The sequence below is a fragment of the Globicephala melas genome, chromosome 7 (assembly GCF_963455315.2).
Source record: "Globicephala melas chromosome 7, mGloMel1.2, whole genome shotgun sequence".
Taxonomy (NCBI): domain Eukaryota; kingdom Metazoa; phylum Chordata; class Mammalia; order Artiodactyla; family Delphinidae; genus Globicephala; species Globicephala melas.
The window spans coordinates 105,152,705-105,178,025 of NC_083320.1; the positions used below are offsets into that span (position 1 = coordinate 105,152,705).

The following is a 25,321-nucleotide window of genomic DNA, read 5'->3' on the forward strand; positions in this document are numbered from 1 at the left end:
CAAATATCATATGATATTGCTTATATGTGGAATCTAAAATATGACACAAATGAACTTATCTACAAAACAGAAACAGACTCACAGACATACAGAACAGAGTTGTGGTTGCCATGGGGGAGGGGCGCAGGGGAGGGATGGACTTGGAGTCTGTGACTAGCAGATGCGAACTATTACATATAGAATGGATAAACAACAAGGTCCTACTGTATAGCACAGGAAACTATATTCAATATCCTGTGATAAACCATAATGGAAAAGGATATGAAAAAGAGTGTATACATATGTATAACTGAATCACTTTGCTGTACACCAGAAATTAACACAACATTTTAAATCAACTATACTTCAATTAAAAAAAAACAGAAGAAGGAAGTGTGATACCATGAGATCATATAATAGAGGGCTCTGTTCTAGTCTGGGGGACAAGAATAAAACCTTTTAGAGGAAGTGAAGATTGAGCCAACATGTTTAGAATTAGTTTACTAAATGAAGGGAGGAGAGAGGAGTTCTCTGTGGAAGAAGTCATCTTCTGTAGATGCCGCACAGTAAGAGAGAAGCAGGGTAAACTGGAGAATATTTTTTAAAAGGCCAGTAGAGCTAAAGTGTGTATGGATATTGTGTGTGTGTGTGTGTGTGTGTGAGAGAGAGAGAGAGAGAGAGAAAGAGGGAGAGAGGGAGAGAGGGAGAAGAGAGGTGTTAGGGCAAGTGGAAGGTCAAGTGGTAGATAGAAACCAGATCATGTAGGGCCTTGTCTGCCTTTAAAATATTTGGCAGTTTTCATACAAGTGTTTTATGAGTGGTAAGGCCATATCATTTCCATTTCAAAACATCCCTCTGGCTTTAGTGTGGAGACCAAATTGAGTTCAAGAACAAAATTGGATGGAGATTGACCATCAGGTAGGTTGATTATCTTTCTAACCAGAAGCTCTTTCATACAAAATATGCTGTTGTTACGGTAGTGCTGCAATTATAATAGAAAGATTTGCTGTATTCTTAGCTATCTTTTCTTTTTGGATTTGATATCTGAAGAATAAGCTTGTTTTGCTTCACTCTGCTCATGATATTTTTAAATGTCCCTTCAGAAAAGTAGAGTGATTGTTTTCTATCACTATGTTATGTGGAATAACCCTAAAAGGATTTTAGGGTTTCTGTTTCAGGCAGTTTACCTGTAATATTTTTCACCTCTGCCCTTGTGCACAATGGAAGTATTTATAAAGTTCAGTTGTCCCCATGTATTTAATGCTGCGATTTTTAGGAAGGACACTCCAGGGTAGACAAGGGGATTCACTCAGATTTGCAATTCTACCTTCTCTCTCTTCTTCTATATTAATATGTTGTGGTGCCTAATAAAAAACGACTTCAAACATTTTCTTGTGCTTGTGTAAACATATTTGGTGCTACAGTAGATTTCAGAGAAAATGCTCATTTTATTTATTTATTAATTTTTAAATTGTAATTTATTTTTATTTTTTATCTTTTTTTATTTTATTGGAGTATTTTTTTTTTTCATCTTTAGTGGAGGATAATTACTTTACAATGGTGTGTTAGTTTCTGCTTTATAACAAAGTGAATCCGTTATATATATACATATGTTCCCATATCTCTTCCTGCTTGTGTCTCCCTTCCTTTGACTTTCCCTATCCCACCCCTCTAGGTGGTCACAAAGCACCGAGCTGATCTCCCTGTTCTATGTGGCTGCTTCCCACTAGCTATCTATTTTATGTTTGGTACTGTATATATGTCCATGACACTCTCTCGTTTTGTCACAGCTTACCCTTCCCCCTCCCCGTATCCTCAAGTCCATTCTCTAGTAGGCCTTTGTCTTTATTCCTGTCTTACCCCTAGGTTCTTCATGACATTTTTTTTTAATTCCATATGTATGTGATAGCATACAGTATTTGCCTTTCTCTTTCTGACTTACTTCCCTCTGTATGACAGACTCTAGGTCCATCCACCTCATTACAAATAGCTCAATTTCGTTTCTTTTTATGGCTGAGTAATATTCCATTGTATATATGTGCCACATCTTCTTTATCCATTCATCCAATGATGGACACTTAGGTTGTTTCCATCTCCGGGCTACTGTAAATAGAGCTGCAATGAACATTTTGATACATGACTCTTTTTGAATTATGGTTTTCTCAGGGTATATGCCCAGAAGTGGGATTACTGGGTCATATGGTAGTTCTATTTGTAGTTTTTTAAGGAACCTCCATACTGTTCTCCATAGTGGCTGTACCAATTCACATTCCAACCAGCAGTGCAAGAATGTTCCCTTTTCTCCACACCCTCTCCAGCATTTATTGTTTCTAGATTTTTTGATAATGGTCATTCTGACTGGTGTGAGATGATATCTCATTGTAGTTTTGATTTGCATTTCTCTAATGATTAATGATGTTGAGCATTTTTTCATGTGTTTGTTGGCAGTCTGTATATCTTCTTTGGAGAAATGTCTATTTAGGTCTTCTACCCATTTTTGGATTGGGTTGTTTGCTTTTTGTTATTGAGCTGCATGAGCTGCTTATAAATTTTGGAGATTAATCCTTTGTCAGTTGCTTCATTTGGAAATATTTTCTCCCATTCTGAGGGTTGTCTTTTGGTCTTGTTTATGATTTCCTTGGCTGTGAAAAATCTTTGAAGTTTCATTTGGTCACATTTGTTTACTTTTGTTTCTATTTCCATTTCTCAAGGAGATGGGTCAAAAGGATCTTGCTGTGATTTATGTCATAGAGTGTTCAGCCTATGTTTTCCCCTAAGACTTTGATAGTTTCTGCCCTTACATTTAGGTCTTTAATCCATTTTGAGCTTATTTTTGTATATGGTGTTAGGGAGTGATCTAATCTCATACTTTTACATGTACCTGTCCAGTTTCCCCAGCACCATTTATTGAACAGGCTGTCCTTTCTCCACTGTACATTCCTGCCTCGTTTATCAAAGATAAGGTGACCATATGTGCATGGGTTTATCTCTGTACTTTCTATCCTATTCCATTGATCTGTCTTTCTGTTTTTGTGCCAGTACCATACTGTCTGGATTACTGTAGTTTGTAGTATAGTTTGAAGTTGGGGAGCCTGATTCCTCCAGCTCCATTTTTCGTTCTCAAGATTGCTTTGGCTGTTCGGGGTCTTTTGTGTTTCCATACAAATTGTGAAATATTTTGTTCTAGTTCTGTGAAAAATGCCAGTGGTAGTTTGATAGGGATTGCATTGAATCTATAGATTTCTTTGGGTAGTAGAGTTATTTTCACAATGTTGATTCTTCAAATCCAAGAACATGGTATATCTCCATCTATTTGTATCGTCTTTAATTTCTTTCATCAGTGTCTTATAATTTTCTGCATACAGGTCTTTTGTCTGTTGAGGTAGGTTTATTCTTAGATATTTTATTCTTTTTGTTGCAGTGGTAAATGGGAGTGTTTTCTCGATTTCACTTTCAGATTTTTCATCTTTAGTGTATAGGAATGCCAGAGATTTCTGTGCATTAATTTTGCATCCTGCTACTTTACCAAATTCATTGATTAGTGCTAGCAGTTTTCTGGTAGCATCTTTAGGATTCTCTATGTATAGTATCATGTCATCTGCAAACAGTGACAGCTTTACTTCTTCTTTTCCGATTTGGATTCCTTTTATTTCCTTTTCTTCTCTTATTGCTGTGGCTAAAACTTCCAAAGCTATGTTGAATAAGAGTGGTGAGTGTGGGCAACCTTGTCTTGTTCCTGATCTTAGTGGAAATTCTTTCAGTTTTTCACCATTGAAGATGGTGTTGGCTGTGGGCTTGTCATATATGGCCTTTATTATGTTGAGGAAAGTTCCCTCTGTGCCTACTTTCTGCAGGGTTTTTATCATAAATGGGTGTTGAATTTTGTTGAAAGCTTTCTCTTCATCTATTGAGATGATCATATGGTTTTTCTCCTTCAATTTGTTAATATGGTGTATCACGTTGATTGATTTGCGTATATTGAAGAATCCTTGCATTCCTGGAATAAACCCCACTTGATTATGGTGTATGATCCTTTTAATACGCTGTTGGATTCTGTTTGCTGGTATTTTGTTGAGGATTTTTGCATCTATGTTCATCAGTGATATTGGCCTGTAGTTTTCTTTGTGACATCCTTTTCTAGTTTGGGTATCAGGGTGATGGTGGCCTCGTAGAATGAGTTTGGGAGTGTTCCTCCCTCTGCTATATTTTGGAAGAGTTTGAGAAGCATAGGTGTTAGCTCTTCTCTAAATGTTTGATAGAATTTGCCTGTGAAGCCATCTGGTCCTGGGCTTTTGTTTGCTGGAAGATTTTTAATCACAGTTTCAATTTCAGTGCTTGTGATTGGTCTGTTCATATTTTCTATTTCTTCCTGATTCAGTCTTGGCAGGTTGTGCATTTCTAAGAATTTGTCCATTTCTTCCAGGTTGTCCATTTTATTGGCATACAGTTGCTTGTAATAATCTCTCAAGATCTTTTGTATTTCTGCAGTGTCAGTTGTTACTTCTCCTTTTTCATTTCTAGTTCTATTGATTTGAGTCTTCTCCCTTTTTTTCTTGATGAGTCTGGCTAATGGTTTATCAATTTTGTTTATCTTCTCAAAGAACCAGCTTTTAGTTTTATTGATCTTTGCTATCATTTCCTTCATTTCTTTTTCATTTATTTCTGATCTGATCTTTATGATTTCTTTCCTTCTGCTAACTTCGGGTTTTTTTTGTTTTTCTTTCTCTAATTGCTTTAGGTGCAAGGTTACGTTGTTTATTCAAGATGTTTCCTGTTTCTTAAGGTAGGATTGTATTGCTATAAACTTCCCTCTTAGAACTGCTTTTGCTGCATCCCATAGGTTTTGGGTCATCGTGTCTCCATTATCATTTGTTTCTACGTATTTTTTAATTTCCTCTTTGATTTCTTCAGTGATCACTTCATTATTAAGTAGTGTATTGTTTAACCTCCGTGTGTTTGTATTTTTTACAGATCTTTTCCTGTAATTGATATCTAGTCTCATAGCATTGTGGTTGGAAAGGATACTTGATACAATTTCAATTTTCTTAAATTTACCAAGGCTTGATTTGTGACCCAAGATATGATCTATCCTGGAGAATGTTGCATGAGCACTTGAGAAAAATATGTATTCTGTTGTTTTTGGATGGAGTGTCCTATAAATATCAATTAAGTCCATCTTGTTTTATGTATCAGTTAAAGCTTGTGTTCCCTTATTTATTTTTATTTTGGATGATCTGTCCATTGGTGAAAGTGGGGTGTTAAAATCCCCTACTATGAATGTGTTACTGTCGATTTCCCCTTTTATGGCTGTTAGTATTTGCCTTATGTATTGAGATGCTCCTATGTTGGGTGCATAAATATTTACAACTGTTATATCTTCTTCTTGGATCGATCCCTTGATGATTATGTAGTGTCCTTCTTTGTCCCTTGTAATAGTCTTTATTTTAAAGTCTATTTTGTCTGATATGAGAATTGCTACTCCAGCTTTCTTTTGGTTTCCATTTGCATGGAATATCTTTTTCCATCCCCTTACTTTCAGTCTTTATGTGTCTCTAAGTCTGAAGTGGGTCTCTTGTGGACAGCATATATATGGGTCATGTTTTTGTATCCATTCAGCCAATCTGTGTCTTATGGTGGGAGCATTTAGTCCATTTACATTTAAGGTAATTATCAATATGTATGCTCCTATTCCCATTATCTTAATGGTTTTGGGTTCGTTATTGTAGGTCTTTTCCTTCTCTTGTGTTTCTTGCCTAGAGAAGTTCCTTTAGCATTTGTTGTAAAGCTGGTTTGGTGGTGCTGAACTCTCTCAGCTTTTGCTTGTCTGTGAATGTTTTAATTTCTCCATGAAATCTGAATGAGATCCTTGCTGGGTAGAGTAATCTTGGTTGTAGATTTTTCTCCTTCATCACTTTAAATATGTCCTGCCCATCCCTTCTGGCTTGCAGAGTTTCTGCTGAAAGATCAGCTGTTAACCTTATGGGGATTCCCTTGTGTGTTATTTGTTGTTTTTCCCTTGCTGCTTTTAATATATTTTCTTTGTATTTAATTTTTGACAGTTTGATTAATATGTGTCTTGGTATATTTCTCCTTGGATTTATCCTGCATGGGACTCTCTGTGCTTCCTGGACTTCATTAACTATTTCCTTTCCCATATTAGGGAAGTTTTCAACTATAATCTCTTCAAATATTTTCTCAGTCCCTTTCTTTTTCTCTTCTTCTTCTGGAACCCCTATTATTCGAATGTTGGTGTGTTTAATGTTGTCCCAGAGGTCTCTGAGACTGTCCTCAGTTCCTTTCATTCTTTTTTCTTTATTCTGCTCTGCAGTAGTTATTTCCACTATTTTATCTTCCAGGTCACTTATCCATTCTTCTGCCTCAGTTATTCTGCTATTGATCCCATCTAGAGTATTTTTCCTTTCATTTATTTTGGTGTTCATCATTGTTTGTTTCATCTTTAGTTCTTCTAGGTCCTTGTTCAATGTTTGTTGCATTTTGTCTATTGTATTTCCAAGATTTTGGATCATCTTTACTCTCATTATTCTGAATTCTTTTTCAGGTAGACTGCCTATTTCCTCTTCATTTGTTAGGTCTGGTGGGTTTTTATCTTGCTCCTTCATCTGCTGTGTGTTTTTCTGTCTTCTGATTTTGCTTATCTTACTGTGTTTGGGGTCTCCTTTTTGCAGGCTGCAGGTTCGTAGTTCCCATTGTTTTTGGTGTCTGTCCCCAGTGGCTAAAGTTTCTTCAGTGGGTTGTGTCGGCTTCCTGGTGGAGGGGACTAGTGCCTGTGTTCTGGTGGATGAGGCTGGATCTTGTCTTTCTGGTGGGCAGGTCAGTGTCTGGTGGTGTGCTTTGGTGTGTCTGTGGCTTTATTATGATTTTAGGCAGCCTCTCTGCTAATGGGTGGGGTTGTGTTCCTGTCTTGCTAGTTGTTTGGCATAGGGTGTCCAGCACTGTAGCTTGCTGGGCATTGAGTGAAGCTGGGTGCTGGTGCTGAGACGGAGATCTCTGGGAGATTTTTGCCATTTGATATTATGTGGAGCTGGGAGGTCTCTTGTGGAGCAGTGTACTGAAGTTGGCTCTCCCACCTCAAAGGCATAGCAGTGACTCCTGGCTGCAGCACCAACAGCCTTTCATTCACATGGCTCAGAATGAAAGGGAGAAAAAGAAGAAAAAGAGAGAGAGAGAGAGAGAGAGAGGGAGGGAGGGAGGGACGGAGGGAGAGAGAGAGAGAAGGGAGGAAGGAAGGGAGGTAGGAAAGAAAGAAGAAAGGAGGGGGGGAGGAAGGAAAGAGGGAAGGAAAGAAAGAAAGAATAAAATAAAATAAAGTTATTAAAATAAAAAATAATTATTAAGAAAAAAATTTTTTTAAAGAAAAAAAACAGAACCGTAGGACAAATTGTGGAAGGACAGCTATACAGACAAAATCTTACACAGAAGCATACATACACACAGTCACAAAAAGAGTAAAATGGGAAAAAATAATTAATCTTGCTCTCAAAGTCCACCTCCTCAGTTAGCGATGATTCGTTGTCTATTCATGTATTCCACAGATGCAGGGTACATCAAGTTGATTGTGGAGCTTTAATCCGCTGCTCCTGAGGCTGCTGGGAGATATTTTCCTTTCTCTTCTTTGTTCTCACAGCTCCCAGGGCTCAGCCTTGGGTTTGGCCCTGCCTCTGCGTGCTGGTCGCTGGAGGGCGTCTGTTCTTTGCTCACACAGGACAGGGTTGAAGGAGCAGCTGATTCGGGGGCTTTGGCTCACTCAGGCCGGGTGGAGGGAGGGGTGCGGAGTGCAGGACGAGCCTCCGGCGGCAGAGGCTGGCATGACGTTGCACAAGCCTGAGACGCACCGTGCTGCGTTCTCCCGGGGAAGTTGTCCCTGGATCCCGGGACCCTGGCAGTGGCGGGCTGCACAGGCTCCCCGGAAGAGGGGTGTAGATAGTGACCTGTGCTTGCACACAGGCTTCTTGGTGGCGGCAGCAGCTGCCCTAGCATCTCCTGCCCGTCCCTGGGGTCCGTGCTTTTAGCCGCGGCTCGCGCCCGTCTCTGGGGTCCGCGCTTTTAGCCGTGGCTCGTGCCAGTCTCTGGAGCTCCTTTAAGCAGCGCTCTTAATCCCCTCTCCTCGCGCACCAGGAAACAAAGTGGGAAGAAAAAGTCTCTTGCCTTTTCGGCAGGTCCAGACTTTTCCCCTGACTCCCTCCCGGCTAGCCGTGGTGCACTAACCCCCTGCAGTCTGTGTTCACGCCGCCAGCCCCAGTCCTCTCCCTGCGCTCCGACCGAAGCCCGAGCCTCAGCTCCCAGCCCCTCCCGCCCCGGCGGGTGAGTAGGCGAGCCTCTTGGGCTGGTGAGTGCCAAGCCAGTCGGGACTGATCCTCTGTGCGGGAATCTCTCCGCTTTGCCCTCCGCACCCCTGTGGCTGCACTCTCCTCTGCAGCGCCGAAGCTTTCCTCCTCCGCCACCCGCAGTCTCCACCTGGGAAGGGGCTTCCTAGTGTGTGGAAACCTTTCCTCCTTCACAGCTCCCTCCCACTGGTGCAGGTCCCGTCCCTATCCTTTTGTCTCTATTTTTTCTTTTTTCTTTTGCCCTACCCAGGTACGTGGGGACTTTCTTGCCTTATGGGAGGTCTGAGGTTTTCTGCCAGTGTTCAGTAGGTGTTCTGTAGTAGTTGTTCCACGTTTAGATGTATTTCCAGTGTATCTGTCTGGAGTATTGTTGATTAACAATGTTGTAGTAGTTTCAGGTGTGCAGGAAAGTGATTCAGTTATACATGTACGTATATTCATTTTTTTAGATTCTTTTTTTCATATAGTTTATCACAGAATATTGAGTAGAGTTCCCTGTGCTATACAGTAGGTCCTTGTTGGTTACCTATCTTATGTAAAGTAGTGTGTTTGTGTGTCCATCCCAGGCTTCTGTCTTATCCTCCCCCCACCCTCCACGTTTCCCCTTTGGTAACCATAAGTGGGTTTTTTTTGATATCTTTAAGTCCATTTCTGTTTTGTAAATAAGTTCATTTTTTTTTGTCTTTTTTTTTAAATTAGATTCCACATATGAGTGATATCATATATTTGTTTTTCTCTGTCTGACTTACTTCACTTAGTATGATAATCTCTAGGTCCATCCATGTTGCTGCAAATGACATTATTTCATTCTTTTTTTTGGCGAGTAATATTCCATTGTATTTATGTACTACATCTTCTTTGTCCATTCCTCTGTCGATGGATTTTTAGCTTAGTTCCATGTCTAGGCTATTGTAAATAGTGCTGCTATGAACTTTGGGGTGCAAGTATCCTTTTGGATTATGGTTTCCTCTGGATATATGCCCAGGAGTGGGATTGCTGGATCATATGGTAGTTCTACTGATATTTTTAGTTTTTTATGGAAACTTCATGTAGTTCCTCATAGTGGTGGTACCAATTTACATTCCCACAAACAATGTAGGAGGGTTCTCTTTTCTCCACACCCTCTCCAGCATTTATTGTTTGTAGACTTTTTGATGATGGACATTCTGACCAGTGTGTGGTGATACCTCATTGCAGTTTTGATTTGGATTTCTCTGATAATTAGTGAATTAGTGGTGTTGAGCATCTTTTCATGTGTTTCTCAGCCATATGTATGTCTTCTTTGAAGAAATGTCTATTTATATCTTCTGCCCATTTTTTGATTGGGTTGTGTGTTTTTTTGACAGAGCTGCTCATTTTTTGATGAGCTATTTGTATATTTTGGAGATTAATCCCTTTCTGTTGCTTCATTTGCAAGTATTTTCTCCCATTCTGTGGGTTGTCTTTTCATTTTATTCATGGTTTCCTTTTCTGTGCAGAGATTTTTGACTGCAATTATGTCCCATTTGTTTATTTTTGTTTTTATTTTCATTACTCTAGGAGGTGGATCAAAAAAGATATTGCTGCATTTATGTCAAAGAGTGTTCTGCCTATGTTTTCCTCTAAGAGTTTTAAAATGTCTGGCCTTATATTTAGGTCTTTTACACATTTTCAGTTTGTTTTTGTGTATGGTGTTAGGGAGTGTTCTAATTTTTCTTTTACGTGTAGCTGTCCAATTTTCCCAGCATCATTTATTGAAGAGGCTGTCTTTTCTCCATTGTATATTCTTGCCTCCTTTATCAAAAGTAAGGTGCCCATATGCGTGTGGGTTTATCTCTGGGTTTTCTATCCTGTTCCATTGATCTATATTTCTTTCAAATTTCAAAGCATGTTTAAACCATTTCAGGTGTTTCCCTTAGTGCACAGACAGGAGAAGTGAATGTGGTCTAAAAGGGTTCAGAGAGACCAAGATACCCATTGGATTTCTAGCCCAGCCTCAGGAAGGTTTTATTCATGTCTTACTCTCTTGCCTCTCTGAGCTTTGTTTTCCGTATTCTTCCCAGCACTGGTAAAATCTTCCATCTAGGCTGGTTCTCTCATTTTTCTCCTAATGAGCTTTAATCTTTCATCCGCACCCCTGAACCTGTGTTCCATCTGGTTTAGCTCAAATGGCATCTCCTTTAAAAAATCTCTCGTGACCCCCCTCACCCTCAATATCACACTTCTGTCCTTTGGGTTTCACTCTGTTCTGGCCAGATTGTCATCATTATGCCAGTAACACTTACTTATATGAGTTTGTCCATCTCCATCTAAAAGATTTAAGCTCCCTGGAGCCAGGATTTCCCACTTATATGATTTTTCCCTGCTTCCTAATATTTTGCTGTTTGATACCTTGTCATCATTTAATATCAATTGCCTTTTGCTCTCTACTATACTTAACATCATTAAGGGTCCACCTCATAGCCTACTTCCCAATTCATACTTCCCTGACCACAGCAGCCTAAAATTGATAGCTGTTCATCCAGCATTTCTGATTTATGTTAATGTGTCACTAACTGCCTCAAAACTTACTGGTTGAAAATTGCCATATTTAAAATTTTTTTTTAATAATTATAATAGAGATTTATTTAAAGTAATACATTTACAGCCCAGATAGTTCTACATTGTACATTTCAGGTTTAACCAGCTTCATAAAAATACTTTAGGATAGCTGCATCCAGATTTAGACTACATGATTATTTCTTTGCCCATTCTTCTCTCTCTTTTCTTTCCCGAATAACGTCTTTCAGATATGGTTCAAGGTAGAATTTATCCTCCTCATATTTTGTCCACTGCTCTTTAGGCAAGATCTGCTGCCTCATGGTCAGGTCCCGTGCTCTCTTAATGCTAAACACCCTGTCATTATAAAGGTTCTCAGGAAGCTTTCTTATGGCTTCTTTTACATCATCATTCTCATATATTGTATCATCTCGCATTAAGCCCAGTTTACTGAACCCGACAACATTGTAATACCATTTATGAATACCCTGCAGCCATTTGCTTGATGCTGCAACGGCAGGCCTACTCGCCATTTTAACCCGAGACAGAAGCGTTGCCTGCTGGGTAAGTCCTAGAGGTCGCGCAAGGCCCAGTGCGCAGGCGTGTTACGTCAACGTCGCGACGAGGGGAAGGTGCCATTTTATTTTTGCTCACAATTTTATGGCCCAGGAATTTAGGAAGGGCTCTGCCGGGTGGTCCATCTGTGAACCACATGGAAGCGGCTGGGGCAGACAAGTCTGGAGCATCCACTTCATGACAGGTTCCTTCCTTCACGTGTGGATGCCCAGTGTTCCTTGTTCTCTTTCCCTCTCCTCAGTGGGGTCTCATCCTCCAGAACCTCTCCATCACAGCACGATGGCCTCACAAAATAGGATTTCTTACGTGGAATTTAGTTTCCTCTGGAATGAATTCTCTGAAGACCTGGAAGGAAACTGCAAAGCATTTTCTGACCTAACTCTGAATTATGCAGTGTAACATCTTCCCTTATTCCACAGGTCAAAACATGAGTTTTACATGCCAACCATATTCAAGGGGAAGAGAAACTCAGAAGAGCATGAACCAACAGCCATGTTTGCTGAGGATGGGGAGGTGCCTTGGGAGACTAGGGGTCACATTTTCATTCTTTATTTGGCAGGAGACATGCATTTATAGACTCTCATTTCTAACTGCCCTGTCATTTCTGTATGTTTTGTGCTGTTCCGTGGAGACAATGTCCAGGTTCTATCAGTGGAATTCAACCATTTGTATATGATTGACTGAGGCCTAGAAAATCTTGAATCACTATTTTCTACCAGCCTGATAACCTTTAATTGAATAAGCCCACAGAAAATCGACATTCATTAGCCAGGTTAGGTTAATCAAATCTGGCGATCAATGGAGATGCATATTTTGCAGCTCAGTTGCTCACCAAATCCTACATGGATGGTAAACACTTTTAAGACTGAGATCTCACATTTGTAATTTTGATTTTGACAGTACCTAGCATAGCATGATGGATGTATTGTAGTCATGGAACTTCCTATTTGAATAAACTGGTGAATAAATAAATAAAATAAATATTCTACATCTTTTCTGAAGATGTAATCTTAAGAAGTGGACTGGAAAAAAATTTAAGTTTGACACATGGAAAATAATTGCAAACTCAGAGCTCAAAACACATTTAGTACTCATGTGAATGATAGACTGTGTCTATCATGGATAAAAAAAATGAGGTGACCGTTTGCTTCCTTTGAAATACCAGTTCCTGTGTTTCCCTTTCATTCAGTGTCATTGATGCTAAGTACACAAGGCATGCTAAAAAATGAAAAAAATAAATCAAGCAGTCATTTGTCTGCCAGTTGCCAAAAACGTTGTTTGGTTGTTGACTTTTTTTAAACAAATTGACTAGTTCAAGAGTTGGCAACTTTTTCTTAAAAGGCTAGTTGATGGTAATATTTTAAGCTTTGAGGGCCATATTGTTTCTGCCACAACTACTCAGTTCTTTCATTATAGGGCAAAAACAGATATTGACAATAAATATGTAAATGAATAACTGTGTCTGTGTCAAATAAAACTTTACTTACAAAAGCAGTCTGCTGTTTCATAGGCCATAGTTTGCTAATCTTTCGTCTAATTCAATTGTTCAGAAAAAAATATAGGCACAAATAATGTTTAACTTGTGCTTATTTTGTTATCTGAAAAAAATAAGACAAACTTTTTTTATGCCTCTGAACAGATTAAAAAAAAATATTGAAATGCCAGCCCAATAGAGCCCATGCTAGGGTTTCAGTACTGGTGGAAGAATAGTAAGAGATCCTACCAGAGATATACAGAGGTCAGAAAGTTTGCAAGTGCTTTGCGTCAAAATGAGGAAAATGCACTTAAAATACCAAGTCCAATAGTTAAAGCCAGAGTCAGAAGTCACCAAAATGTGTCAAGATAGGGATATGGCTAAATACATACCAGCTGGCCATGCCCAGCGGCCAGTTGTCCGCCTTGTGTCTGTATCTGTGGTCACAAATATGGTACAGGTTTTGGCAAGACAGATGCCAGGTAATGAACAATTTTATTTTAGATGAGGAATTTGTATTTAATTTCTGTGTCCACCATCCTTTACTCGTTCATCTAGCAAAATACACCAAAGAAATATCCCAGGATACAATCTCTACTATTGAGATGCTTGAAGTCTAGTTAATAAAACTTCCTATATCAAAATGAAATAGACAAACACATACAATGCTAATTCAGATGATACAGAATGATGTTCTATACCAGTGTTTCTCAAATTTTCATGCACATACAAACCACTGGGGATCGTGTACAATGCCGATTGTGATTCTGTAGATCTAGAGTGAGGCTTGGGTTACCACATCTATTTCAAGCTTCCATGTGATGATACTCTCTTTGTGCATGGACCCCATATGAATTAAGCAATAGTCTATGCAATTTTAGGAGAGACCGTCAGGGGCTGTGTGGTCAAGGATTCCCGAATGAAGTGAGAATGGGGCTATGCCTAGAAGCAGAAATTCAAGTTCAAATAACTTACAAAAGGCACATGGTGTAAAGGGAGTGCTCTAAAACCTGGTATCATTGTAGAGCCATCAAGTGTAGGTATAGTTAGAACAAGGAACCAAACTAAAAGTAATGATCAATCCTTGCAAAATGAGAGGTGCAGATTTCTCCATTGTTCCATTTCCTTGTATGGAGTGGCGCTGGGCTAAATCAGGTGGATCATTGCAGATGCGGAGAATCATCTCAGGCCAAAGAGCGCTAAGCTAGAAGCTCTTACCTTTTTTTGGACCCATGGACAGAGGTTAGTGAGAAGGGGAAAGGTTAGGAAAAGCACTACATCAAAGTAGGGGGAAGTGCTTCAGCTGAGGCCCCTACAGGGGCTTCCATGTGGGAGTGCCTGGGCTGGACATGCAGATACGCACATTAGGATGGCCAACCTGGGAGGAGGGGAGCCTGAGTCCTTGACCATGACATACTCCAGAAAACTGCAATGCACAGTTTGGTGTACCAAGTCTAGTGTGGGGAGGGTAGCTTGCCTGGCAAAGCCTTGTAATTGCCCTGGTCAGGTTTCAAAAATCACAGATGGCATTCTGGCCTGGAGCTGGACTCCGCACCTATGCTATACCTCCAATGATGGCCACTATTCATGATCAGCCATTGTTTCCAGGAAGGAGTACAAATGTTGCCAGATCTTCAATTTTTTCAAAGGAATCCACAAATTTATATTTATACATGAAGTTCTCTGATTTTCACATGCTGGTGACTATTTTCTAAAATTATTATTCTTAGTTTTTAACAGTTTGGACTCAAAACATGCTTTATTTTCCTGATCCAAGCTGAGAGCCAACAGTAATAACTTCTGCTTGAAAGGATGATAGAATTTGGCTGAAAGATAGGGTTATGGAGGAAACGTGAAGTGAGAACAACAATAAAAAAATGCCCATCCTGGGCTTCCCTGGTGGCGCAGTGGTTGAGAGTCCACCTGCCGATGCACGGGACACGGGTTCGTACCCCAGTCCTGGAAGATCCCACGTGCCGCGGAATGGCTGGGCCCGTGAGCCATGGCCGCTGAGCCTGCACGTCCGGAGCCTGTGCTCCGCAACGGGAGAGGCCACAACAGTGAGAGGTGCGCGTACCGCAAAAAAAAAAAAAAAAAAAAAGCCTATCCTTTGAGGTGAGCTTGATTTGATGTAGTGTGGGATCAGGCCAATTTTAAATTTATTTTACCACTTGATGGACATTTAGGTTGTTTCCACATCTTGCCTATTGTGAATAGTACTGCAATGGACATAGGAGTGCTATTATCTCTTCAAAATCCTAATTTCAGTTCTTTTTCTATCTTGGAAAGGGGACTGCTGGATCATATGATAGTTCTAGTTTTAATTTTTTGGGGACCTGCCACACTGTTTTCCATAGCGACTTCACTGTTTTGCATTCCTACCAACAGTGTGCAAGGTTTCCAATTTCTCCACATTCTTGCAAATACTTGTCTTTTATTTTTTTTGATAATAGCCTTCCTGGCAAGTGTGAGGTAATGTCTCATTGTGGTTTTGATTTGCTGGTATATAGGTATAATTAAATACTATTCAGCCCATAAAAAGGAAGGAAATCCTGCAATATGTAACAACATGGATAGACCTTGACGTTACGCTAAGTGAAATAAACCAGTCACAGGAAGACAAATACTGCATGATTCCACTCATATGAGATGTCTAAAATAGTCAAATCCATAGAATCAAAGAATGTAGTAGTGGTTTCCAGGGACTTGGGAGAGGGAGAAATGGGGGGTTACTAATCAATAGGCATAAAGTTTCATTTAAGCAAGGTAAGTTCTAGACATCTGCTATACATGTACCTTCAGTCAATAATAATGCACTGTGTACTTAAAAATATAAGAGGGTAAACCTCATGTTAAGTGTTTTACCAAAATAACATTTTTTAAGGTCTTTAAAATTCATTTTATCTCCTAATTGGCTCCATGTCATGAGGCCCCTGGACCTTCCCAAAACTCCCATGTTGTTAAGACCTGAGCTCTACATGTAGGAGATTGTAGGGCAAACAATTGCTAGGCTGTTTCTTGTTAAAATGTCATGGTTTTCACAATTACAGTTCATCACACTCAAGCACCCTAGGAAACAATCGTCCACAACGTGAACTCACAGACCCAAAGTAAAAATGCTATTTCCCTGACACAATAAACCTTTCTTTGTGCAGGTAAAGAATAAAGGGAGACATTTATTTTACTGGGCTATTGACTGTGTGATGGGGTACCTGGAATTCCCAGGGTGGCTCACAATGACAGGGACTTGTTTGTGTGCCTTTAAATATGTACTGTTGTGAATGCCAAGCTGCAAAGATAAATCCTTCTGAGGAATAATGGGGGACTTTCTGCTTTGGAAATAAATGGACCTCTGGATAGCTATTTTCCAGGCTCCAAATCTAAGGGCAGTTTTTGTCTGCCCATCCCCTCCCCACACATAGAGATTTGCCAAGGCTTCTGCTGGAATGGTGTTCATATCTTTCTTTCCTTGGTGCAGGGGTGTCCCATTTTACTATCCAAGCCAGAGGTTCTATACCACATTTGGTAATTACTGCATAACTTTCAAATTGGTCTCTCTCAATGTCTTCCGATTATCTCTGCCTATTACCTAATATCATCTTTTCAAAACTTTAACTCCAATTCCACCTTCAGTATATTGAATAGACCAAATTAACAAAAATAAACAAAATAATTAAAAAGGGAAAAAGAAATAAGTTGATATTCACAGCTGCCCTCCTGTACCACTTTATCTACATTTATTCCTGAGTTTTTTACTACCTACGTATTTCGGACTTATATCGTCAAGAAATAAATCTTTTAACTTTATATCCCTAAACCCCTGGCCTTCTTATTCTCACTTCTATGTTTGACCCTTATTCAGCATTTGCATCAAATTCATACCTTAACTCCATGGAAGCTTTTCCTTTTCTTCCTCAGCCCATAAACAAATGTTTTAATTGTTCAGATTCTTTTAATGTCTGAGGGGTTTTGTGTGTGAAGAAACAGTCACACTGTGTGCATTTGGTTTAATTACCTTACAAATCTATTTTTACAGGTAATATTCATTTTATATTGAACCCTTAACAATATAACACTTATTCATATATTAAATTATCAAAATCCAAATATCTTGCACTGTACAAGTTATCAATCAAAGTGAAAGATACTGAATTTCTTTGGACTGAAAAGTTTTTATAGACATATTTAACCAAATTTTTCTAAGCAAATTAATTAAAATAAAATGTCCTACTACCCTTAAATAGACAAACAAAAATCATGAGATAATTGAAACCTCATTAATGCACTTACAGTTATATTAATTGTAAAATTTGCTAACTCCTGAGGTTTAAAATTTTTCTTTGTAATTGCCAATTTCATCATTATCACTATTCTTTTTATTTCCAAGGTTAGAGTAATCGTAGAGGTCATTTATACCTTTTTAGAATTTCAGTAATCTTCCTAGTATCAAAGGAAAAAAATAAACTGTCAGATTAGCACAGGTTCTGGATCTGGGGGATGTGAATGCACTAATACCTGTTTGCAGAGGCCTTGGTGCCCAGTAAAACATGGTTCAGAGTTGAACTATCAATCGTTTATAATTAGGTCTTTGTTATATAAAGTAAAATTTAGTAACACATTTCATATAGAATTTAGTTCTTGAAGCTTGGAATTTTTACCATAATTTAATTACTAACTCATCATGGTGATATGGTATATTGTGATATATGGACTTACTGGTTTATGGAGTTGAAAATTCTAGAAAGCTTTATCAATATAAAGAGTAGGATCTCATTGATGTGTCATCTACTAGGAAATGAGGGTTTAAATCTTCTTGGGCAATCATTTAAGAAACGACTGGGAAATTCATTTTGGAACTCACCATCAGACCTTCTTGGTACATCACCATCAATGGTGATCACTGGCCATATCCTTTTTCAACCTTCTTATTTTATATTATCATTGGCGCTAGGGGATCTTAGTCTTTACTGAGAAGAATTGACTCAATTACAACTTATTATGTTCATTCCTTTCTAATTGCACACACGTACAGATGCACAACCCTAAAAGGAAAAGAAAAATGATCACCACTCTAGTATTCATTATTGTTAAGTATGTGTGTTTTTATCCCTATAATGTTCAACCACTTTTTATATTATAATTACTTTTATATACTCCATATATTTTTGCATTTTTCATATTATCATAAATTCATGATATTTCAGTTATTACTGTCAGTTATTATTACTAATGATGCACTTTAGAACCATTAGAACCTCCTTGGTCCTTTCAGTGTTCTCCTGACACTCTTGAGTGTGTCCTTGAATTTTGGCAATGATAGGATAGTCTATGCCCATCCAAAGATTTCAATCTACTCTCCAAAGATCCCTGCTTCTAGGTACACTATAACCTATAGAGAACCTTTGAGAATATTATAAAAAGGTGGTGTTTCTTCCAGGTAAACACAGCTTCCTACCAGATCTTGGGGCTTGAAGCAGCAATATGCCCTTGTGTAGTACACACACTGCATACCTGTGCAGAGCAGCCCAGCCTGCTCCCTTGTAGTGGTCAGTATTAGAGACTAACAGTTCATTTTATTATTATTAATTAATTTATTTATTTTGGCTGTGTTGGGTCTTAGTTTCTGTGCGAGGGCTTTCTCTAGTTGTGGCAAGCGGGGGCCACTCTTCATCGCGGTGCGCGGGCCTCTCACTATCACGGCCTCTCTGGTTGCAGAGCACAGGCTCCAGACACGCAGGCTCAGTAGTTTGTGGCTCACGGGCCTAGTTGCTCTGCGGCATGTGGGATCCTCCCAGACCAGGGCTCGAACCCATGTCCCCTGCATTGGCAGGCAGATTCTCAACCACTGCGCCACCAGGGAAGCCCCTAACAGTTCATTTTAGTTCATTCACTTACATGTACAAATTGGACACTAGTCCTACTTCAGATTTTGCACAGTGGTTAAAAGCATGGGTTTGTTGGAATCCTGGCTCTGCCACCAGCTATGTGACCTCAGGCAGCTCATAATCATGTCTACACTTTTGCTTTCTTAGGTCTAAAATGGGGATAATAATATTATCTATCTCAAAGAATTATGGTGAAAATTAGATAAGTCAACATACCTAAAGCTCTTAAAAGAGTGCTTGGTTCATAATGAGTCCTAGAAAAATGTTTTCTACACCCACTACTACTGCTTTCATTGACAGGACTGAAAAAAAGGGGATTCTCATTCATGCCTTAAATTTACATGGCTATTTTCATGTATCCTATCATGCAGCTGTGCTCTATCCTTAAAACATAAAATTGTACTCACTATCATAACTTTCTCCTGTGATGACCATTAGGGCATGAAGGACAAAAGAGCACGTTCCTGTAAACAGAGGGGAATATAATTGGCTGCTGCTGAGAATGAAACTAAGAAATTAACACACCATGCATCCAATCAGAGAGGAGGAAGGTCACCTCAAAGAGGCGTGTGAGGAGTCTAAAACGTGTATCACTTCACTTAAGTTACTCTAAACAATAAAAATGATGTAGATTGTTTTGGGGCACATAAGTATTCATTATTTCTCACTGACCAATTAAAAACAGGATTACGATTTTTGAAAAACATGAACCATTTGAGACTGCTGTAGTCCTGTGTCAGGATGTCTTCCCTTCTGTACATCTAACTCTGATCTTTTTTGGAAAAATCTTCACAATGCTATGCTTCTTATAATCTCTCCTAGCTTCTGTTTAGAGTATTTCCTAGGTGCCAGTATCTTTACTTAGGGTATCACATTTAATTCAGACAAGAACCATATGAGCTCCATATTTATTTCATTTTTCAAGATGAGGTAGCTGACGGTGACAGCAGTTCATCAAAAGTTCATCAAACTGAGTAACTTTAAAGTTCAGGTAAATGCAAAGGCTGGGATTGGAACTTGCCTCTGGTTAAATGACTAGTGTGCTGCTCCCTGTAAGTCAGTTCACATCTGAGGTGAATATTGCTGATGCATTAATGTTACAATTGCTTTGACTAAAATGTTAGAATAGGAGAGGTGTAAACAAAAGTATTAATTTTCTAACTTTTAAAATATAGGACTCATCTCTGATAATTAAGGTACGTTATTTTTTGATCTTTCTATGCCTCTATTTCTTTTATGGTAAAATGAAGACAAGAGTGGTATTACCTCATAGACTGTCAGGGAGATTAAAAAAGAAATATATGCAAAGTTCCTTTCAAATAGAAAGAACTCAATTAGGGTTAGCTGCTGTGATTATTATTACCATTATCTTGATTATATACTCCTCCTCATATAGATGAAGGTGGGAAATTCTGGAGTGAACAATTTTCCTTGGCACGCCCAAAGCCCCTTGTGCCAACCCTGGGCTCAGCTATCTTGTGCTGCTTTGTCTACAATTTCAGTTTCCATTTTCTTGGAAACCCATGGCCTTCTCTCCAGAGTATATTTTAACACACTCTACTTCATTCATTGTAGATTTATTGAATGTTTTATTCTCTTTATTTTTCGTAGAGCAATGAGTTGTATTCTGGACAGTTACCAAGGGAGTGTTAAGTCCAGGAAGAAATGTCATGAGAGCATCAACCACAGTGACCAACACCTGGTCTTGGTCTTGGAATTACAAAGATATTACAGTGAAATTGATGAGATAGGAAATACATATGCTGTATTAGAGGCGCTAGGAGAGAAATTTATTTCAGTATATAATAGAGGCTTGTAGGAGGGCATTCCCATTTCTACCTTGTTTGGGTATGGGGGTCTGGAAAGAATTCCTAGGAGGACAAATTTGTTTAATTCAAAAATTAAGCAGCTTTTTTTACATCACGTATACCTTATTTCTGGTGACAATCGTCTCTCGCCTTTACCAATAAATAAGTAAAAGTCCAACTTCTCTGCTGCTTGCATTGGTTGATTTGGTTGACTTCCTGTCAAAAACAATGTAGAATCCTCACTTTAAAAAATATCAAGAGAATACCCACGGACTTTTTTTTTTTTTGGGGGGCTGTGTTGAGTCTTCACTGCTGTGCACGGGCTTTCTCTAGTTGCAGCAAATGGGGGCTACTCTTCATTGTTGTGCACGGGCTTCTCATTGCGGTGGCTTCTCTTATTGCGGACAGTGGGCTCTAGGTGCACGGGCTTAAGTAGTTATGACTCTCAGACTCTAGAGCGCAGGCTCAGTAGATGTGGCTCGTGGGCTTAGTTGCTCTGCAGCATGTGGGATCTTCCCGGACCAGAGCTCGAACCCGTGTCCCCTGCAATGGCAGGTGGATTCTTAACCACTGTGCCACCAGGGAAGTCCACCCTGGGACTTTTAAGAGATAGAAATACATTTTATTATCACATTCTTCACTTGGCTATCCCCATGAGACAATACTATCAAATAAAAAGAGTTCAGTCAGCAAGTAGATTTTTTAAATATATTTTTTAATCATAAGGCGAGTTAACAGCTCTTTAGCTGTTTTGAACATGGTTTAATAAGTGAATGAATTGCTTTGAAACTCTCAAAATATATAATTAAGCATTAAAGACTGTAGCATGAAGATTTAAATTATTCACAGAATATCCTTGGAGTGGCTTACAAATGCATTACCTGTTCTATGATTCAGTTATGCAGTACCAAACTTATTAATATAACTTGTACTTGACACGGAAAAGAAAATATCTTCCTTTTTTGTATAACAAAGCTTCTTGCTGCAGCTCTGTTTGGCCAGTCCTCAAACATATGTCATCATATTGAATCCATAACCTTGTATCACATTCAAAGAAATCTCAGTTCATGCATGTGCTTTGGAAATAGCCAGGATAAGGGAGGAGATGGTTGTAATCCCCAGTGCTGTGTTGATAACAAAACTAAGCCTGGTGTGTTTACCACATCACTCTAATCCTTGGTACTTCCTAAGTAGCAGCTACCTAAGGGCGGCTCCTTCTTGAGTTCTAAATGAAGACATAGAATTTAGACACAATATTTGCAATGGAAAATAGTGTGTTCTTAATTATATAGGTCATTTCTAATTGGGAAAGAAGAAATACATTACATTATATGTAAAACACCTCACTGAGTGAAAGTGTGCAATATGTTATTTTAAAGTAGGGTTTACCACCCAGGATCCTGAGTTGTGGAGAGCAGCGGTCTCATGCCTCTCACTGGGTGAAGCCAAGGAAGGTGAAAAGGAAAGCTCTCTTCTTTGTAGGCACCTGTCCAGAAGCTTGGTCTAGACGGCTTCAACAACATTTGAACTTGCTTTTTGAAAGGTGGAAATAAATTTATTTGTTTTGCTGTACATTGTTTGAGATTTTTTTTAAGTAGACCATAGTGGGGAGAATGTTAGGTGTGGGCTTGGTTGTTCTAGCGGCACATTCTCATATGTTAAGATATTCACTCACCACTGGGGTGCCCACTAACTTCTCTTTTCCTTTAAAAGGGCCAATAAGCCTCCAAAATTCCTGCCTCCTTAGAGAGACATGAAAAGGTCACAGGTGCTAGACAACAGTAAGATAATTATGTTCTGAAAATAATAATAATAATAATGTAAGGTTAGCATGCTATTTGCTATTTCATGTAAATAATCATATTTTGCTTTAAAACATGAATGTGATGCCAATCTTGGGTTCCCACTGCTTCTAAGTCAAAATCCCAAATTGTCACCACATCATACAATGCCACCCATTTCTCTCTACACTTATCTTCACTCTAATATTTTATGCTTATCATATTTTTCTTATGCTCCAGCCATATTATTCTCACTTCAGCTTCTTCAGTGTGATAAGCCATCACCCCTGAGAACCTTCACATATGCTGTTAACTCTGCATGGAAAATTACCCCCAAACACATCACACTTTTATTTGCACCAGCCATCTTCCATGTAGGTAATCAAATCTCACTTTCTCAAGGAAGCCTTCCATATATTCTTGAACAGTCTGTAAAGGAAAGGAGGGTCCTCATCAGTTAAGTTCAGGGGCTTAGATTTTACTCTTGGCCATTTGCATCTCTGGGAGAAAGTTCAGTAGATGTACATACGACTGAATGACTGGGGGACTCATGTAGTTGTCAACAGCCCAGAAGTTGAGGTGAGATGGACCCAAGTTCAAATCCAGATTTTGAAATATTAGTAGTGTCCTATGGGAAATTCATGTAACCTCTCTTTAAAGCCTGTTCAGTGTTTCTGTTAAATGGATAAGGGTGATGATGATGATGGTGGTGATGATGATGATGGTGAAGATGATGGTGATGATGATGGTGATGATGATGACTGTGATGATGATGGTGATGATGATGGTGATGATGATGACGGTGATGGTGATGATGATGACTGTGATGCTGATAATGGTGATGATGATGGTGATGATGATGACTATGGTGATGATGGTGATGGTGATTATGATGACTGTAATGATGATGACTGTGATGATGATGGTGATGATGATGATGGGGATGATGATGATGACGGGGATGATGATTTGTGATGACGATGACTGTGGTGATGATGATGGTGATGATGATGACTGTGATGATGATGATGGTTATGATGATGGTGATGATGATAACTGTGATGATGATGACTGTGATGATGATGGTGATGATGATGACGGTGATGATAATGATGGTGATGATGATGACTGTGATGATGATGATGGTTATGATGATGATGGTGATGATGATGGTGATGATGATGACTGTGATGATGATGATGGTGATGATGATAACTGTGATGATGATGACTGTGATGATGATGGTGATGATGACTGTGATGATGATGACTGTGGTGATGATGATGGTGATGATGATGACTGTGGTGATGATGATGACTGTGATGATGATGGTGATGATGACTGATGATGATGATGGTGATGATGATGACGTTGATGATGATGATGGTGATGATAATGATGGTGATGATGATGACTGTGATGATGATTGTGATGATGATGACTGTGGTGATGATGATGGTGATGATGATGACTGATGATGATGACTGATGATTATGGTGATGATGATGACTGTAATGATGATGACTGTGATGATGATGGTGATGATGACTGTGATGATGATGGTGATGATGACGGGGATGATGATGATGACGGGGATGATGATTGTGATGATGATGACTGTGGTGATGATGATGGTGATGATGATGATGATGACTGTGATGATGATGATGGTTATGATGATGATGGTGATGATGATGGTGATGATGATGACTGTGATGATGATGATGGTGATGATGATAACTGTGATGATGATGACTGTGATGATGATGGTGATGATGATGACGGTGATGATGGTGATGATAATGATGGTGATGATGATGACTGTGATGATGATGATGGTTATGATGATGATGGTGATGATGATGATGGTGATGATGATAACTGTGATGATGATGACTGTGGTGATGATGATGGTGATGATGATGACGATGATGATGATGGTGATGATGATGACTGTGATGATGATTGTGATGATGATGACTGTGGTGATGATGATGGTGATGATGATGACTGTGATGATGATGACTGATGATCATGGTGATGATGATGACTGATGATGGTGATGATGATGGTGATGATGATGACTGTGATGATGATGGTGCTGATGACTTTGATGATGGTGATGGTGATTATGATGACTGTGATGATGATTGAGATGATGATGGTGATGATGATTGTGATGATGATGACTGTGGTGATGGTGATGATGATAATGGTGATGATGACGGTGATGATGACAGTGATGATGATGATGACAGTGATGATGATGGTGATGAGACGGTGATGATGATGATGACGGTGATGATGATGATTTTATAAGAATAAATGAAGCTTAGATGAATACGAGTTAGGGATAAGACTAGAGGAAGATTGTTGTTGGAGGAAGGATAGCACAAATTGTTACTGCTCCTTTCTTTTCCCTGCCTAGATGTTTAACTGGGCTAGCAATGTTGAAAGGCTAAGGGGTGTAATTTAGATTCCCTACTACCTCATTTGACAAAGCAGTGGTTCTAAAACTCAATGTGTATCAGAATCACCAGACTTTTTGGTTCAGTAACTTTAGGGTTTCCAGGAATGCCATGATAACAAGAACCCCAGATACACAGAATATACTTTGAGAAACAGTCCTGTGCTAGAGGAAACTAGCTTATAAATGAGGACTAACACAGACTCATTCTCATTGTGGAATTAAAGCACTAGAAGGGTTGTCAGAGACCAGTGGTCACTTCACAGCTAAGAAAAATAAATCCAGTAGTGGAACAGCCCAAGGATATGCTTAAGATTACATATCATGTTAGTATCAGAACCAGTCCCGGGACCTGGGTCTCCTGTCTCCTATCTGTTTACCAGTTTTCCTTATTGTCCCCATACTTCATTTGCTCCTACACCTGTTACTACTGCCTGTCTTACAAGAATGACACAGAACTCTTCTGGTGTTACTATGGACGTATTTAGA

The 25,321-nt window shown here is 39.1% G+C and overlaps 1 pseudogene; it reads right to left on the bottom strand.

The window, feature by feature from the left end:
* Positions 1-10,921: 10,921 nt before the first annotated feature.
* On the bottom strand, positions 10,922-11,395 carry LOC115843867 (cytochrome b-c1 complex subunit 7 pseudogene; annotated as a pseudogene).
* Between the last annotated feature and the right edge of the window lie 13,926 nt (positions 11,396-25,321).